Genomic DNA, 18929 nt, shown 5'->3' with positions numbered 1-18929 from the left:
GAACAGTCTTCAGCTAGTTAATGCAAAAGAGGGGGAAGGAATCTAAGGCTGTGTCTACACCGGCAACTGAACGACAAAACTTTTGTCTTTCAGGGGTGTTAAAACACACACACGCTCCCGAAAGACAAAAGTTTTGCCGACGACAAGCACCGGTGTGAAAAGCTCTTTTGTCAACGCTCTTTTTTGACAACGCTAACACCGCTCGTTGGCGGTGGGAGTTTTTTGTCGGCAGGAGAGCCGACAAACAGCAACTACACCGCGCTCCTTTTAGTGACACGGCTGTAGCGACATAACCCCATCGCTAAAAGCGGCGTTGTGTAGACATAGCCAAAGTAGCAAATTTGGAAGAACTTTCTGAGAGCAGTAGAGAGCCAAGCTGGAGTTAGTGTATCAGACTGAGCGTGGCAGAAGTATAGAGGGGAAACTCTTGTGATGATGGAGCAAGCCATCTCATTAGGAAAACAGTTTTTCCTTCTGGGTACTCCCCATTATTTTCTGGGGTTCACATTCAGTCCATTCAGCTAGGATCCTGTCCCCCTTTTGCTTTCACGCTCAAGCCCCAGTGAGACCAGGTGAAGTGAGTGCAAGTTTGTTTTGGTTTCTTTTTTTGTTTTGGTTGCTTTTAGGATAATAAAAATGTTTATAATTTAAATTCTTATTTGAATTGTGGAGGTGGGGTTGTGCTTAAAAGAAACCTATCAAGCCACCTGCAGTTGCAAAGAGATTGTGCTTTTGGGTGAGGGTTGAATTTGTTAGGGTGTGGTGGTGGTGGTGGGTTGGCATGGTTTGGTGATAGATAGGCATTATTTTTTTCAACAGCTTTGTTTCAGTGTCTCTGTCATGGTTGCATTTTGCTTCCCAGTAGCTATGCCTGCACACATGGAGTCTGAGATATCTGCTATAATTAGAGGGGAGGGAAAAGATTAATGAAATATTACTGCCTAAACTACTTTGCTGAAATAATTGGCTGGGAGAGGATAGAGCTAGAAAGAGACTGGAGTTTGCTTTTCTCATCATTACAGATTATTGTCATAAAGGTTTTCAGGCTCCAGTATGAGAGGAAAACCCATGGTATCCCCCTGGAGTTGTTCTGACTTGCATTGCAATTTGTCTGCACAATATAGGGGGAGGAGGAAGGGGGCTGTGCTAGGAGGTTCTCAAACAATAACAGTGTTGGAAAATGACTTTCTTGTGTTTCAGCTTCTTCTGTCAATATTTTTTTTCAAGAGCACTTTAATATTCACCCTAGCTGAAATAGATGCTCACAGATTATTATTTCTACACATTCAACAATATAATTTTGAGTCTCTTGTCTTTGTCCTTTTGGTACAACACTTGACGTCTCCTCGCATTGAGTCTAATATTTTTTCCACTAGGAACCAGTGAACCATGTGAGTAAATTTTAGCAATAATTCTGTGCTGCTTCTGCCTTTCCCCTCTCTTTCTGTTAAAAAATCCAATCCGCTTTTCTTACTTTGTGAAATTTTGGTTTCAAGTGTGCTGCAATTTCAACAATCTCGTGATCACAGAGGTAAAAGGGAAGCGCTAACAATATGTGTCTAGTGAAATCAGCCCTGTCAACGCTATTTTTACAGACCCTGCTCTTTTGTGGCAGAGTTCAAAAGGCAGGCTGGAATTGGCTGTTTTGAATTTGTTCTTCATAATTATTATTTAAAAGGAAGTTTTAAAAGTAACCTTAGCTGATGAGTGTGGGCCAGATACAATACTACAATAGTTTTTCTAGTTTGAAAACTTTCCAAAGTGAAGCAAAGAGCCCTACTTAGCTGTTGTTGATGTAACTTGATCATTTGAATTGTCAGCAATTTAGAGGTTATTTTACCAAATTAATTCTCTGGGCTATTACAAATTAACTAGCAAAATTTACAAAAAAATTGGAAGTTGCAGGGAGTAACGTATACTAGATTTAGGGGAAGATTTTCAAAGGCACCTAACTCGGTGAAAATCAATAGGAATTAAGTGCCTAACTGCCATTTGAAAATCCTTCCCTTAGGTTTTAAATGTGAAAAAGGCTTGCTTAGTGAGCAGACAGAAAGGATTGCATGGAAAACCTAAGCAGCTGATGCACATTAAAACTAAATGTGTATATGTTCCTGAGCCAAAAAGTGCAGGAGTCTAGAAAATTTAATTGTGAAATGTCTTTTGTTATCAGAGCTGTTTTTTACTAAGAACCAAGACTGTAAATCTTTCCAAGTAGCTATTCCATAGATGTGGGCTGTTTTTGTTGTGCAAAGCTATAGTTTTATAGATGAAAAAGGATTTAGATATTCTTTTTGAAACTAAATAGGATATTTGGCCATCATGGGAGGTGAAACTTCTGTGTTAGCATTAAGTATTTGTATCAGATTATGGGGGACAATGGATTGGTGCTCAGGACGTGTCCCCCATAAGTACCCAGCTGCAGCTTGTCTGCGGTCTGGGGAAGCAGACAATCCAACTAGCAGTGCATATGCCAAATAAAGATCAGATTATGGGCATATAGACTTTAAGCCTTGAATATCTGAGTTAGTTGTAATGCAATTTCTTCCTTTTCTAAGTAGAATAAAATTTACTTACATATATATGTTTTGACATTGGAGGGAATATGTTATAAACTGGTAGGGTAAGGATTGGGTAATGTTAACACAGCCTTCAGCATTAGCACTGCTTTTTTGCTTGATAGAGAATATTGGCCCCAAATCACAGGGTTACTTTCTCTTGGTTTCAAGATGTACCAAGGAGTCTGTAATTTCCATCGGAACAGCGATAAGCAGATGGACCTTTAATACTCTTTCATGTAAGGATGCACTTCTACAAGCACATCTATACTGTTTCTCCCCATCCCCACCTCTGCCTTCCAAAATAGCCTGCAAGCATTTGGTGCAAGTACAAATCCCAGTGTGGGAACTTGATCTCATGACCTTTTGGCCCCAAATTTTAAATTCTACCAACAGCACCAAAATGAGGTTGCAAATAGCTACCTTAAATCACCTTATCTTACTACATTTATGTAAAACTGTTAAAATGGTGATAGGCTAAGACAGTGGTTCTCAAGCATTTGTACTGGTGACCCCTTTCACATAGCAAGCCTCTGAGTGTGACCCCCCCTTACAAATTAAAAACACTTTTTATATATTTAACACCATTATAAATGCTGGAGGCAAATCGGGGTTTGGGGTGGAGGCTGACAGCTCACGACCCCCCACGTAATAACCTCGTGACCCCCTGAGGGGTCCCAACCCCCAGTTTGAGAACCCCTGGGCTAAGAAGAGAAGAGACTGTTCCCAACCTGGGTTTAGCAACAGAGGCGCCGTCTGACTTCTCTGTGTGCCTAGACAGGAAATGTGGAACTACACAGCTGCGTACACTCTGCTCTGAGGTGCAACCTCCTGAAGGACTGGTGTACGTACAGTCTGTCCTGTTCTCCCCAAAATTCATTGAACTGAGGTAGGTATTTGATCTGACTTCTGTAAAGCTTAGTGGAGTAATTTAAAATGGAAGCTAGAAAAAGTTGTATTTCTGTATGCAGTATAGCACATATGGGGCTGGCCAGGAGGTGTAGATTTGGGGTGATCAACTTTTGTTTGTTTGTTTGTTTCCTTGTAATGAAACTATATGCTGTACCCATGAGAGCTATATATTCTGTGGTCCAGTTGCAAGGATGGGTGTGGGGGGCGGGGGGGGGGGAGATGAAGAAGGATATAAATGTGCTAGCAGTTGTTTTAAGACTTTGAAACATCACTAGCAGCAAGTTTTGCTTGGGCAGATCAGAATGGGTTTAAGCCAGCTATGGCCTAGTAGTTGTAAAGCAACCTGACAGTATTTGGAATTGAGTGCTAAAGGCTCTAAAGCAGTGGTTCTCAATCAGGGGTATGCAGGAGACAGAGCAAAGGTTCAGGTGCTGTTCATGAACCAAGTCAGCTGTACATTCAGACTGATCACCATTTTAGAGTCTTTTGGCTGAATTACATCAAGATTAGGAATGTGTCTTTTACAAATATATCTACAACTCCTGTGAAAGGAATTTTTTTCAGTTTTCAGTATCTCTCTTTTCTATTTGAGTAGCTGTAACATTTTGCTCTGAATTGAAATGTCACATGCAAAGTCTTGGTCCAACAATGAACTTCTTTTTATAGGTTTGGGAAGTTGTTTTTGATTTGATTATAGAGAAATCTGTTTTAAGAGACCATCAAAGATTCCAAACATGTTAAGTACAGTTTTGATATTAGACCTACTTCTGCTAAGCCACCCGTTTCTGTCAGTCTTGTGAGTGGTCTCTTAAGATGGTTTTCGCTGTGTTTCAAACCAATCCAACTTTTCAAAATTTATGAAGAGGAATTCTTTCTTAGACAAAGACTGTGTATGCCTGATAAGGATTGAATTCTTGCACAGGTTTTGCTAAGTTGTGGTGTGTGTTTGTGTGTTCTGGGTGGGGGCTAGAGAGCATGTGGATCTAGGTGAGAGTTTGTCCTTTTGACTTTCAGAAGTCTTTTGAGGTTCAGAAAAAAAATTAAATGAATCATGAAATCAGCTATTGCAAATACTCTAAATTTAATCACAAAATGAAAAATAAGGGCAAAGGACCACAAAGTCTTTATGAACTATTTTAAATTACCATGCTGCCAAGTGTGTTTTGGTAACAGAGCACAGCGACATTCTAATGAAGTGATATTTTCAGAAGTAAAACTTTTTGGAGGGAGGATTATGTGTGTAAAGTTCAGAGCTTTTCTGCAGCAAGATACAATACTTACCATTGCACAGTAGCAAAAAGTCCAACTGCATTTTACCTGCTGAAAATGTATATTGCTTAGTTAAAGGCTAGCTATAAAACATGTTGGACTATGGGCTAGTAGATATTTTTTAAGTAGTGGTGATGTTTAAATTAACATCTCAGGATTTATGTGATAAAATGAATTAGAAGCTTCTTTTTTAACCCTATAAATAAAAAGATATATTTAAAATAATGAATGGTGTATTTATGGTCATAGCTGTATTAAGGGAAATCCAATGAAAAATTTGAGTCAGCTGAGCTGATGTTTGAGGTATTTCCCTATGGAATCATTGGACTGAAAAATGTTTTATATGCTTAAACTTGAACAGATGCTTCAAAACACAGACGCACAATCTATTCCAGTGCAAGTTTAACATTAGCAGTTCCATTTACACCACCAGGATTAACTTGTGAACACTTCCATTTTAAACACCTATTTTCAGTGTCTTTTAGTTCACCTCCAAGGCCCAAAGTCAGGAAGGTCTTTAAGCATGTGTCTAACTAAGTAGTCCAATTGATGTCGGTGGCTTAAAGTTAGGTATGTGCTTAAGTGACTTGCTGAATTGGGATCTAAATTTCCACATAGGAAATGAGGGTAAATCCTGCATTCCTTTCTTAACAGAAGTTTTGCCTAAATAAGGACATGGGATTGGTCTTCAACTATAACAGAAATTAGTTCCACCTTTTTAGATACAGGTTTGTCAGACAAAAGAATTATAACAGTTTATGGTACTTGTCTGGGCTCCAGTACTCAAAAGGAAATGTAAACTTCATAACAGGCAATCAGCAAGTCTTACATACCAAACTCTTTTATGCAAACACCACATATTTGGTGCTGCTGAACAGGTGATACATTGCATGTTATCATTCACCTTTGCCCCAAGTCTCACCTGTACTCTAACACTAATCCTTGCCCCCTAGGACTATTTTAAAACTTCTCAACAGCTTCAGACAGTTGCCATTTCTCATTCAAGAAACAGCCTGTTGGAGTATTGATTCCTCTTTACTCCCCAAGTGTGGACCCCTGTACTGGTAAGAGGAGCAGAACTGGTGACATTCAGCACTGGATTAGAGATAGGGTCTAACTGATCGCCATATTTGGGATTGGGAAGGAATTTCTCCCTGGGTCAGATTGGCCAAGACCCGGGGGATTTTTGCCTTCCTCTGCAGCATGGGTCATGAGTCATGTTTAAACTAGTATAAATGGTAAATTGTCTGTAACTTGAAGTCTTTAAACCATGATTTGAGGACTTCAGTAACTCAGCCAGAGGTTATGGGCCTATTTCAGGAATGGGTGAGGTTTGGTGGCCTGCAATATGCAGGAGATCAGACTAGATGGTCACGATGGTCCCTTCTGACCTTAAAGTCTAGGAGTCTAATATAGTTCAATGGTTGATGAAGGGCTGGACTTGGGCACTTTGTTATTTGAAAGGATCCTGGAAACTCCTGAGATGTTAGACTTTAGTAGTATGATACTATATTAGGAGGATCAATTTTAGGTCACTTTTTTAGAGGATTCTTAAATTTATTACATGTCTTTTTCCTCTGTCTGCAGTTGGATTGATGTTATTAAAGGACCTGGGCTTTACAGGTGAAGGGATGTGAAAAATAATCATGCTTTTTTTTAAAAGAGAAATTAAACTGTGAAGTATTTCTGAAATATGTGGCATCTACAGAATAAATGATGGTACCGTTTGGCGTAACGGCTTTATTGGCACTCATTTGGGGAGCTCTGAATAACTCACCCATGACTTGGCCACTTGTGAATAATGTGGCCGTTGCTAACTCGTTGATAAAGCATCTGTGTATCTAATCACCATTTATAAAGTGCTTTACATCACACCATCCTGCATTCTCATTCCCTCTCTTACCGTAACCCATGGTATGTATTTATATAACAGTTTGCTATCCAAAGGACCTGAATGATGCATTGAATTTCTGGTGTGGGTGTACTTTTTATTTTAAGGGTTAATGGTGACTCCTGAAAACCTTACTTGTTCAAGTAGTCAGCACTACTCAGGTGAGTAAGGATAGTAGGATCAGACCATTTCATTGGAAGAGGCACTTTTAGGAGGTCAGGGTGATGATGCCACTCCCTCCCCAGTTAAACAATTGTATTAGTTTGAAAGGATGAGTACAAAGTTAATACAAGTACTCCTGTTCTTTTTGCGGATACAGACTAACACGGCTGCTACTCTGAAAGTTAATACTGACCAGGGTTTACAGACATGGAATACATTTGTCTTCAGGGCTGTGCTCTCTTGTATAAAACAACTTCCTTTTTGATTGTATTAAAGTAAAAATAATCTCCCTGTTCTCACTTCAAACATTTTTCAAGTATTTTTAAAAATACGTGTACACTTTTGGTTAAAAGCAGACAAAAGTGTTTATTAAAAAAATAAATTCAAGTGTACAAAAAAACTGTGTGCAGGTATCTTCATTTTCACTCCAGCAGTCTGAAAATTATCTTCCCTAGTCCTGCTCCCAAATCAAGCCTTTTTCTATGTTCCTGCTGCCCGCTTCACTGGAACTTTCCATCTCTTCAGCTCGACATTGCCATGCCGCAATTCAGCTTGTTTTACAGAATGGCCTGATCCTACTCCTGTTGCAGTCCATGGCAAAATTCTTACTGATCTCAGTGTCAGCAAAATGTGGCTATTTTCACTGGCCTTCAGGGCTGTGTATATATTACCTTGAACGAATGAATCCCTGTGCTACATTCTGGAAGAGGAGGGAAGTGAAATTCAGCCACTAAGCAAACGAATCCAATAAGCGTGACTCGTCTACCAATAATTACCAGTGACACAATTGTTTTTACTTTATTATTGTCTTAATCCAGCTGATTGGTTTGTGTATGTTGTTTTCATGTCTAGCACATGCATACTGAGGAGGTGCTGTCTTTTGTGATCTACTTGTGACTTGTTCCATGTGCACTAGGAAATTAACCCATTGCTGATAATGGTTATCAGGATCCCCCTGAAATGGTGGTCATAACAGCTGCCCTGGTTGCATAGATGAAGTGATGGGAAGGAAACTGTATTCAGCACCCGTATACAATTGAGACCTGATTCCACCAAGTCAGGCAAGGGGAAATTTCCTAGTGTAGATGGTGCCTTAGAGATGATAAACCAACAGATAATCAGTGCTTCCTTGTTCCCACACCCTGCTGGCAGCCATTATGGATGAAGAGCTTGCGTCTGTCCTCTCTTTCAGAGTGAATGAGGCAGAAAATGTGGCCGGGGCTCAAATCGTCTTTGTATTAAGCAGGCTTGCTGATGTCTCAATCAGAAAACAGTTACATCAGTTTGGACAGACCAATGCTGTTACTCTTCCAAATTATTGGTAAATACACATGTATTACATCAAATAGTATGGTTGTGTGTTGAAGCATTTAGAACAAAAACTAGCTTGTCTAGAATGTTTTAACATTTTTCTCGATCTTTACAGTCTCCTCTTAAATTTTTATTGTTGTAAAGCAAGTGGGAGATTATTGGGATCCATATTTCATAGTGTAAACCTGCCCAGTCTTGGAAATAAAGTGTCTTGTCCGAGGACAACCTGGATCTCAAGTTTGGTTGTCAGACAAGAGAATGTATGTTTGCCACTATTTTTTTAAATATCCAAATTGATTTTTTTTAAAGATTTCGCTGTGTTCTGGGTTGTATGTTTGTGAAGTCCCTCTTGTAAGGACAAACTGCTAATCTGATCTGGCCAGCACTTAAAATTCTGTGCCCCTGACTGCACAGTGTGTCTGTGCTGAGGCTGAAGTTGAATAATAATCTTACTAAGCAGTAATTCTGTTCCATGTTGCGTTCAAGTAAAGTGTGTATACACAAGCAAAAACTTAATTTAGTGAGTGTTAAGCTTATATCAGGATATACCCTACTCACCCAAACTCTTGAAAGCATGGAAATAAGAAATTAAAGGAGTCTCTTGGCTTCCGTGACATTTTCACATTACCTACAGTGCTGTTGGTAACACACTCCAGCATAAAGCATTCCCTTCCCTCTCCTAAAAGCAATATGTCCCCCAGGGCCGGCTCCAGGCACCAGCCGAGCAAGCTGGTGCTTGGGGCGGCAGCTTGTAGGAGGCAGCATTCCGCCCAATCCTAGGGCGACACGGCCGCTTTTTTTGTTGTTGTTGTTGTTGTTCCACTCCGGCCACCCTGTAGGGGGCAGCGGCGTGGAGGACAGGAGCGCCCTGCAGCAAGCCTGGCAGGGCAGCCTGCGTCCTTCCCTCCCAGCTGACCGGAGCAGCGCAGAGCCCTCCCGGCAGGGGGGCACGGCAGGAGGGGCCGCGTGGCAGCGCCCCGCTGAAGCCCTGGCCGTCCCCCTTCTCTCTCTCCCCCTGCTCCCTCCCCCTCCCCCCGCTAGCCGGGGCACATCTGCAGGGCAGGGAGTCCCCCTGCACCCTGGCTCCGGCCGCGCCGCAGGTGTTTTTTGTTTTTTTCGCTTGGGGCGGCCAGAAAGCCAGAGCCGGCCCTGATGTCCCCCGGCTTGCACTCTTCTGCAGAACCTTAGCAGTGACTTCATATGCTCTCGTATCAGCAGATCGATGCATCTAACTGGCTCACATTCTATGCAGTTGGGAAGTCAATATGCATTAAGGTTTTGGAGGTTGCTGGTAGGTTTCATGGCCTTAATAATAAGGGTGGTGAAATACATAGCAATAGAAACTGCAGTTAATAGAGGCAAGGTTTGAACTCTCACGATCTAGGCTCCTAGCTTAATGTAGTTTTCTCCAGGCTACAAGATATGGTCCATGAAGATCTTTTTCCTTCTTCCCCTTCTAAATACAACTGATTACCCTGTGGCGCATTTCTTTTCGGTTATTTTAAAAAGTGAAAAATCATTAGACGAACAAATACAGCCAAAGCAAAACCGATATTGTAGTAATTAGCACACGAAGAACAATATATGGTGTAAAGCCTAGGATTCCAGATTTGTTGTTAAAAGCATCCACAAAAGATCAGACGCTCAATCAAATTTTTAGAAAGTGGTAATTTTGAAATTTTTGTTCTCTTAGTCTCCACCCATTTTTCATCAACCTACCATAAAAGTTCAAATATTACTCAATGCTTGCGTTCCATATTTGTGGGGGGTTTGAGTATTTTTAGAAAATAAAGGTTTTTAAATTCCTGTTAAATTGAAATGTGTGTCCCAGCATTGACTATACTCCAGCAACAGCTCCAGCTTACTATAGTCACTTTTCCCAAAACAAAGCAAGTGGCGCAACTGATTTAGTGGCGCTGACGCTTCAGTTAATTCTAGCAGTTAATAGCATTTACAAGGAAACTGAGGCAGCAGGCTAATCTTTTTGCAGAAGGAATGGATGATTTGCTTGCCCAACCTGCTGTTTTGCTAATCTCTTCTTGTTCCACTATATTATTTGCACCTGTACTGAACTTTGGAAAGGGTGCCCATGGCTAGACACACGTGTCCATATAGTGCTGTATGGCACCCACCGGTTATGTGTGTAGGATACAGTGTGGTTTAGAAAACTCTGCTGATGGTTTGGTACGACAGCATAGTCATCTTTTACCTTTGAGCACAGATGACCCTTGCCTACAAACGCTGCTCATAAGTCATTTTGGTATGCAGACAACCTGCAGCAGATGAAGCAGTTGTGAAGAAGGCCATTCAGCTCAGCTCACTGGTGGCAGCCGTCCTGCTCAGAGTTCAGTGCTTGCTGTAGACGGAGTCTTGCAGTCCTGTGCTGTGCTAGAGGCTTAGAAAGTTTTCCTTTCCTGCAAAGCCTAGACCAGCAGGGATTTCAAAGTGCTGCGTAGCCTGTTAAATCCAGGCTGACTGATCAGATGCAGTCAAACTTCTCCACTAAAATTTGCAGGTAAATTGCCCCTTTTTAGCACCCGATTAGCTGTCTTTGTGGGAGCAGGATCTGTTGTAGGAGCACCAGTGATCTGTATGCTATGTATAACCTGTATGCTCAAAAGGTCTGTTACACTCCCACCCCCCATGTCTCCTCTCCCTCTTTGAATACCTCTGAAGTGCCTTTCCCCCTCCCACTCCCTCCTGGAATGCTTGTGGGATGAATGGGCTGGTTGAACAGCTGGAAGATCAGAAGAGCTTCTAGGTAGACAAGGTGTCTGGGACTCTAATTAGGCAGCACTCACACACCCACTGCATGGACGCTGCCCGAGGTGGAGTGTGACCAACCAGATGCGGCCAAGTCATCTCTAGTCGCAGGCCATGAGGAGCAGGTCCTTAAAAGGGGAAGGGGTCATGTGCTCGGCAGTGCACTCACAAGCTTGTACCTCCCATGAAGGCCCTTCGCCCGGACTGCCTGGCCAGTGGTTCGCCGCGTTGCATTCCATCGTGCCTCGGGAAGACTTACCTTCATCCCACCGTCCATCGCTGCGCTGTGGGACACTTACCTTGAAGGATCCTGACATCTCCAGTGCTGTGCCTGTCCTGGGAGCGTGAGTATGCGAGTGTGAATGTGATCTCCCCTCCCCCTTCTTTTGAGCTTAGCTATCAATATAATAAACGTGCTGCTTTCTGCCAAACTCTGGTGGGTCATTAGTCCTCCTTAAGCTTACTAGCTGGCCCAATTTCGGGTAACAGGATCAGGCTAAGAAAGCACTCACATGTCAAAGCAATGAGTGTGGTATAAGTGCTGCAACCTGATAGAATCCTTGTGTGACGGGTTGGATCACAGAAACCCCCTTGGGAACTGCCAACTGATGTGCCAAGGCTACTTCCATCCTTGCTTTCCCTGCCAGCCTGGGACCCCAGCACCTGTCTTGTTGAGCCAGACACACCAGTCTGCTCCAACACAGACCCAGGGTCTGAACCACGTGCCCCAAAGCTGCAGACTTAACTGAAAGCAACTTACAGAAGTGTTCCTGTCTTTAACACTCAGATGCCCAACTCCCAATGGGGTCCAAACCCCAAATAAATCCGTTTTACCCTGTATAAACTTTATACAGGGTAAACTCATAAATTGTTCGCCCTCTATAACACTGATAGAGAGATATGCACAGCTGTTTGCTCCCCCTCCCCCCAGGTATTAATACATACTCTGAGTTAATTAATAAGTAAAAAGTGATTTTAATAAATACAGAAAGTAGGATTTAAATGGTTCCAAGTAGTGACAGACAGAACAAAGTGAATTACCAAGTAAAATAAAATAAAACACGCCAGTCTATGTCTAAGAAAACTGAATACAGATAAAACCTCACCAGTTCCAGTAATCTTCCTTTTACAGACATTTTACAGACTCCTGCTAGTCTGGGTCCAGCAATCACTCACACCCCCTGTAGTTACTGTCCTTTGTTCCAGTTTCTTTCAGGTATCCTTGGGGGTGGAGAGGCTATCTCTTTAGCCAGCTGAAGACAAAATGGAGGGGTCTCCCAGGGGTTTAAATAGACTTTTCTCTTGTGGGGGGAGACCCCCTCCTCTCTCCTATGCAAAGTCCAGCTCCAAGATGGAGTTTTGGAGTCACATGGGCAAGTCACATGTCCATGCATCACTGAGTTTCTTGTCAGCCAAGCCACATTCCTGGGAAAGCTCCGATGTGGATTGGCATCTTCGAGTTCATTGTTGGCTTAAGTGGCTCTTGATTGGGCATTTAATTTGCACATTCCTTTCTCAATAGAAATCAAGCAAGTATACAGCCAATATTCCTAACTTCAAGTGCAAAAATGATACATGCATACAAATAGAAGGAATGTATTCAGTATATCATAACCTTTACATAGATATGTTACATGGCATATGTAGCATAAAACATATTCCAGTTAGATCATATATATATTCATAAGCATATTCCCATGCAGACTTATGGGGTACACCTTCACATCTTGTGCTTCATGGCTGGGGGGATTTGGGGTCTACAACTCATGGATATTCATAGAGAGGATATCTGCTTCCCTCAGCTGAGCAATCCCAAGGGCTCTGCTCAGGGAATCACTGCTTGAATTTGGCAGTTTTGTCAGTTATCTGTCAGATGTTCCCTTTGTGGGGAAGGTGGTTGAGAACAGTGTGGTGAAGCAGCTCTGGTCTCTTGATTTTTCTCAAAACACCATTCTTGCCAATCAGGCTTCAGGCCTGTGTGTGGTTCAGAGACTGATTTATTTGACCATCGTAATCTGGTAAGAGATGGGTCAGGTTTCATGCCAATGTGGCTGTCTTTGTTAACAGTCTTCTATACAGTTGACCATGAGGTGCTGTTGACTTGCCTGCAGACTGGCAAGAATGGACAGAGTTGCTCTTCTGTGGCTTCTTTCCCTCTAGTGAAATGTCCCTGAGGGTGATATTTGGCTCAGCTGCCTTGTGGGGTGGATTTCTGCAGGCCTGTGTCATCACCAGTACTTAACACACAGGAGGGTCCCCTTTGGGAGATAATGAGAGGGGTTTGGGGCTGTAGTGCACTCAGTGTGCTGCGGTCATTTGGCTCTGTCTTTTATCACATCCAGTCCGTGCAGTCTCCTTTTCCTGGTGCATGACTGAGACAGAGCATGGGTGCAGGTTAGCTGACTCAAGCTTACTCTGCGGAGATGGAGATGAAGCTGCTGGGGTGCTCTCAGTTCTCTCTGCTGAGAGCATATGGCCATCAGAGAGATTTACAGTCTAGGCATTCTTTTGAACTCTTCTCCCTCCTCGATTGCCAGGTCGCAGAGCTTTTTCCTATTTTTGCTTGGCTGGGAGAATTTGACCTTTTCTCTGGGGTGCAGATCTCACCATGGTTCTCTGTGCCTCTGCCACCTCTAGGCTGGACTGTGGCAACTTGCGATCCTTGCATCTACCCTCAAAGACCATCCCGAACGTTCAGCTAAGGCACAACTCTGCAAGCTGCTTTCTGAGGCCTGGTCTACACTAACCCCCCAAGTCGAAGTAAGGTACGCAACTTCAGCTACGTGAATAACGTAGCTGAAGTCGACATACCTTACTTCGAACTTACTACGGTTCAGACGCGGTCCACACGCGGCAGGCAGGCTCCCCGTCGACTCCGCGGTACTCCTCTCGCCGAGCTGGAGTACCGCAGTCGACAGCGAGCACTTCCTGGTTCGACTTATCGCGTCCAAACCAGACGCGATAAGTCGAACCCAGAACTTGGATCCCCAGCCGCCGAACTAGCGGCTGGGTGTAGACCAGCCGAGTGTGCAGACTTTTCTGAGTTCATTACAGTTGTGCTTCACTGGCTTGCTGTTCACTTCTGAATGCAATTGGCGATGGCTTGTATAAAGCCTGACGACTTAAATGATACCACCTTTTGTCCCTGTGTAACTTCCGACGTTTGGGATCTTCTACAGTGCTGACAACTGTTTTGGAGACTGGAAGCAGGGGGTTGTCCATGTAGGTTCCTTCAGATTGGAACTTGCATGCTTTGTCAGTTAGTGGGAGCTGCTTGCTGACTAGCAGACTTCTTCCTGAGATGGTCTGGATGTGAAGGACTTGTTGCTAAGAGTTTGGTTGGGGACATTCATCCGAGTGTGTCCAGAGGCTGGGCTGTGAGCTCATGTTGCCACAATCAAAATACGAATGAATGAATAAAATAAACTACTGTGGGACAGCAATTACAAGGAAACTGAGGGGAAAGATCAGCTTCTATTTTCTGCCTCAAGTCAGATTTACCAGACAGACAGTAGATATACCCAGAAGTTTTAGGTGCTGGTCAGTAGTTACTGGCAGGCAGCAATACTTCATCTTCACCATGGGTTTTCTTCTCCCAAGCTGCTGGAGAATTGGATTCTTCCTAGCTTGATAGCTAGATGTGAACAGGTTTCTGTAGAGCTTGTTCCTGTGCTGTTGAAATGTGCTTGTTGTGTGGGCCTGTTTTGGGAAACTTGGATTCTCTGTGTGTGTGCATAGCACTGTGATAGGCGCCTTAGAAAGCGGGGGGGGGTTCTTCTCATGTGGGGAGTCCAGAGCAGTTAGATTGGGTGGAGGAACGAAAAGAACTGACACACACACACACACACACACAAACACACACACACTCTTAATTGCATCATGATGGACAGGAGTCTTAGATATTCAATTTCTTTTTGTTAATGGGAGTTGTTATTCTTCCTCACACACTGCACTGGAAACCACCTTTTTGGACGTAATGAAGTATGTAATGCTTTCATGTGAACTGTGTTACCTGAGCTGTAGGGGAGCATTCCTAAATTGAAGGCCATTTTTGCATCCATATTAGTTCACCTATAGGGCACAGCAGGCTACTTGGAGGTTCATTCCTTGGCTGTACATTTAGGTTTGTGTTCTAATCTGATTTATATAATGTGGATTGTTCAAAAAGGAAAGACCTGTACTTGACCTCTTCATTTTGTTGACATTACAAGTATTTCATGGTTCTATCTAGGCTTGGCAGAATTCGATATTTATTTTTTAAAAAGTTTTGACTTTTCAAGCATTTCCCCCTGTTTTTATCAATTTAAATTTTCACAGTTGCAGCAAATTATGGAGGGTCAGACGATGTGGGGAGTCAGACAATTACTGAATGACAGTAGAGAATAGCCGGAATTAAAAAAGTTAAAGCTTTAGAACAGTTAAAACACAAATTGTCAACATCACATGTCAAAATATACAAAGTAAATATCCTTAAATCAAACTCTAATAAGTTCTCAATCAGCATTTTTCTGTCTGTCTTTAAATTTCCATTATTATTGTTGGAAATACTTTTTATCTCTTGGTGCGTCTACAGTGAAATTGACGTTTACAAACATTTATTCATAAAAATCTATTCCTTGCAAAACCCATTTATATCCCGTTTTAAAGTCTTGTTTATAGGCAGGATGGGATCTAAGGTCTCATAATTTAACATGCAACTTTAAACTCTGGGGAAATGATGTAGGGAATCAACAGAACCTTGTTAAAATGCCCAAAATAGGAGGGCAAAATAAGACTAGTTGTCAAATGTCTGTTCAGGAATCTTCTCCAAATAGACATTGACAGTGTGGCTTTTTCTGAACCCTTTTCTGTTTTTTACATGTCACATGAGACTTGCAAGATAGACTGAATAGCCCAGCTATTTGAAAAACAGTTGTTGTTTTTTAAAAGTAGCTGAATCCTCAGTCAGAAATGTTATATAAGCACATAGAAACAAAGAATTTTTATCCAGTGCAGCTGGTTTTACATGAATTTATTTTAGCTGTGTAAAATCATAAACTTTAATTAACAACTCTGGGATAGGTGGCGCCAGGGATGAGTGGAGAGTTGGGATCAAATCCCATTTCATGTCACAAGTTTCACTAGGAGGGTGGTGAAGCACTGGAATGGGTTTCACTAGGGAGGTAGTGGAATCTCCATCCTTAGAGGTTTTTAAGGCCCGGCTTGACAAAGCCTTGGCTGGGATGATTTAGTTGGTGTTGGTCTGGCTTTGAGCAGGGGATTGGACTAGATGACCTCCTGAGGTCTCTTCCAACCCTAATATTCTCTGATTCTAAGTGAAGGAAGCTTAATAATATTACATCGTCTCATCCCAGTCTCCGTTTGTCAGCATTGCAAAACTCCTACACAGTTCCGCTAGTCTAATTCAGGAGGGACTCGGAACTGAATTGCAGGTCAAGATAGATGCCTGTTGGCCGTGCTGTGTTGGGGAAGCTTGCACAGTGCCTGTATTGGGTTCAGCACAAGCCAATGACTTTTATTCCCTCTTTTCATGAGCAATAAGATCTTGCTAATTTTTAAATGAAAGAAAAGGAAGCTACTTCCCTTCCTCTCAAGCACTTGTACATCTTGTGATCTCTGATGTTTGAATAGAAATGAGATTTGAATGAATAGTAATGATTAGTCATTTTAATTGGCCTTTGGGGCCTATTAAATTTCATTCTGCATTTCTTGGAAGCTCAATTGGTTACCAATGAACTTACCAAATGTTAACTCCCACGTTCTTCTCAGCACACAGCTGCTAAATTGTTTGAAAGCAAAATGAAGTGAGTATGATTTGAAGAACATGAATGGACCTAATTTAATTGAAGAAGATGTGATAAGATGTGGGTAGTGAAGGAATCCCCTTAGTTGAGTGCCTTCCTCCTAAATGATTGCTTGTTTGCGATGCAAATGAGCACACGCCCATACTTACTATTTAAGGCTGAACTTTTCAAAGTAGTACAAAAGAATTAGGTGCTCATATCCTATTAAAATTCAGTGGGAGTTGGCCGTCAAACACCCTTAGGCTCTTCTGGAAAGTCCAGCCATAATACACAGGGAGATCCACCAACCCTTGTGGTCAGGTAGGCCTCTTGGTCACATATGGCTTAGAAATCAGGGGACAGGAGACTGGATCTGGTGAGGTCCACATGAGGGCCGTACCTGTGTCTGCCCAGGTCCATGGGACCTCTGTACTCCATATACAGGGACAGGTATGACCATGTAGATCTGTTGGCTGGACTCCGTACATAGGGACATGTGTGGAGCAGCTCTACTTCTACTCCATAGCCGGTGAACTGGGTAGATTCCATTCCCTACCCAGTTGCTGCAGGACCCCTTTGTTCCAGCCCATTTATTCAGCTTGGACAGGGCAGTGGATTTGGCCCATAGAGTGTTGACTCCTGACCAATTTCTCCAGCAAACTCTGTGAATAATGGAGCTAATGTTATACATCACTGCAAACAACCAGTGAGTGTTACAATAATTCATCCCAACTCTGAGTCAGTGTTTATGCCAAGTCCATTTTTCAGTTTCTCCTTAGAGTGCCATCTGAAAGCAGGTAGGCAAAATTTGATTAATAAAGGTGTGGTCGGGACCAATTTACAGCCAGAGAAAAAGATCATGCTGTTTGTATTGTCTGCTCTGCCTGCTCTGAGCAGCCTTTGCTGCTCTAAGTGGTGTTATGGACTTATGACAAATATAAGGAATGAAGGTCTCTCTCAAATGCCTTTCGTGGCATGACGTAAATTAGTGGAAATTGCTGACAATTTGCCTTTTTCAGATGGGTGTCACTGTCCATAAGCCTTTGTTTCAAACAATAGAGAGTTATTAAGTTAAATGTTCCCAGAACAGCAAATCTGGGAAGTATTAAGTGTACAGTGTGTATGTGAAGGTTACTGTTATAGCTGAGTCCTGCAGTATACATGTTGTAAAGGCAGAGACATGTATTCTGTAGCTGCAGCCAGTTTCATAAGGCTATTAAAGGATACCATCAACTTAAAAATCACACTTCTATTGGTAATTTTTTTTCCTCTCCTGTTATTTGTCACACCTATGATGACTGTAACTGACAGATCATAGAGAGAGAGAAATTTTCATTGTGCTTGCATTTAAAAGCATTGGGTGCAATTAGTCTGTTTCCCATGTTGTTTATGTTGTTTTGGCACACAGCAAGATGGGAATTTTTTTTTAAATGTGCTGTAAAATCACAAAAAATTGGCAGTGGGGGGAGCGTTCACGGGTAGGTAAAGCAACTGAAGGGACTTTTAACTAACACAAACTTGCTAGATTTCACGACAAATGTCTTCTAAAACTAATGATCCAATTTCCTCTGTTATACTGTAAGCTGGTCTGTTTTAAAAGTTGGCTTCTCTGTTTTCAGCTCTTGGGAACTTGGAATGAACATTGATGCAGTCTGGAAATTAAAGGCCAAATTCTGCTTGTACTCCACATTTACACTGGTGTAGCTTCATTGAATTCATTTCAGATGTATATTGTGGCTACTTAAAGTAAATTTAGGGCCAAATTTTGCTCTGAGTTGAGATGTCATCAATTAAAAAAAAAAAGTAAGTACATTTTGTGGCTCACTGGCCAACTACCAAGATATTAACTAGCATCATACATGGTCCATCTGTAGAGTCAGAATTCTCAAGTAACTAGATTTGTATGGTTTAAAGCCAGAAGGGACAATTAGATCATCTAGTCTGGCCTCCTGTGTGTCCCAAGCCATTACATTTCACTGTTACCCTGTGTTGAGCCCAATAACTTGTGTTTGACTAAAGCATATCTTCCGGATAGGCCTCTAGTCTTGATTTGAAGACAGTAAGAGATGGAGAATTCAGCGCTTCCCTTGGTAGTTTGTTCCAGGGGTTAATCACCTTCACGGTTATAAAATTGTGCCTTATTTCTAATTTGAATTTGGTTGGCTTCAGCTTTCAGCCACTGGTTCTTGTTGTGCTTTTCTCTGCTAGATTAAAGAGCCCTTTGGTACCCTGTATTTTCTCCCCATTTTCTGCATATTCATTGTAATCAAGTCACCTCTCAAT

General features: G+C 42.2%; 1 protein-coding gene across 5 annotated transcripts in view; it reads left to right on the top strand.

Moving 5' to 3' along the window:
- Positions 1 to 18929, top strand: part of GJC1 (gap junction protein gamma 1) — a 31408-nt gene that overhangs the window by 7473 nt on the left and 5006 nt on the right. The window contains exons 1-2 of one of the 5 annotated variants that reach the window (XM_024202131.2): positions 1167 to 1391; positions 18266 to 18449. The exons of 2 other annotated variants lie outside the window; for them this stretch is intronic. The gene's annotated coding sequence lies outside the window, so the exon portion shown is untranslated. Of the gene's footprint in view, positions 1 to 1166; positions 1392 to 18177; positions 18450 to 18929 lie in introns of those variants that run through there. 2 more of the 5 variants (XM_024202130.2, XM_029913152.1) reach the window with 2 other exon arrangements.

Source organism: Terrapene carolina, unplaced genomic scaffold (assembly GCF_002925995.2).
Source record: "Terrapene carolina triunguis isolate 2854851 unplaced genomic scaffold, T_m_triunguis-2.0 Scaffold495, whole genome shotgun sequence".
Classification (NCBI taxonomy): Eukaryota; Metazoa; Chordata; order Testudines; family Emydidae; genus Terrapene; species Terrapene triunguis.
The sequence above is the reverse complement of the archived record's forward strand: the minus strand, read 5'-3'. Positions and strand labels throughout refer to the sequence as shown.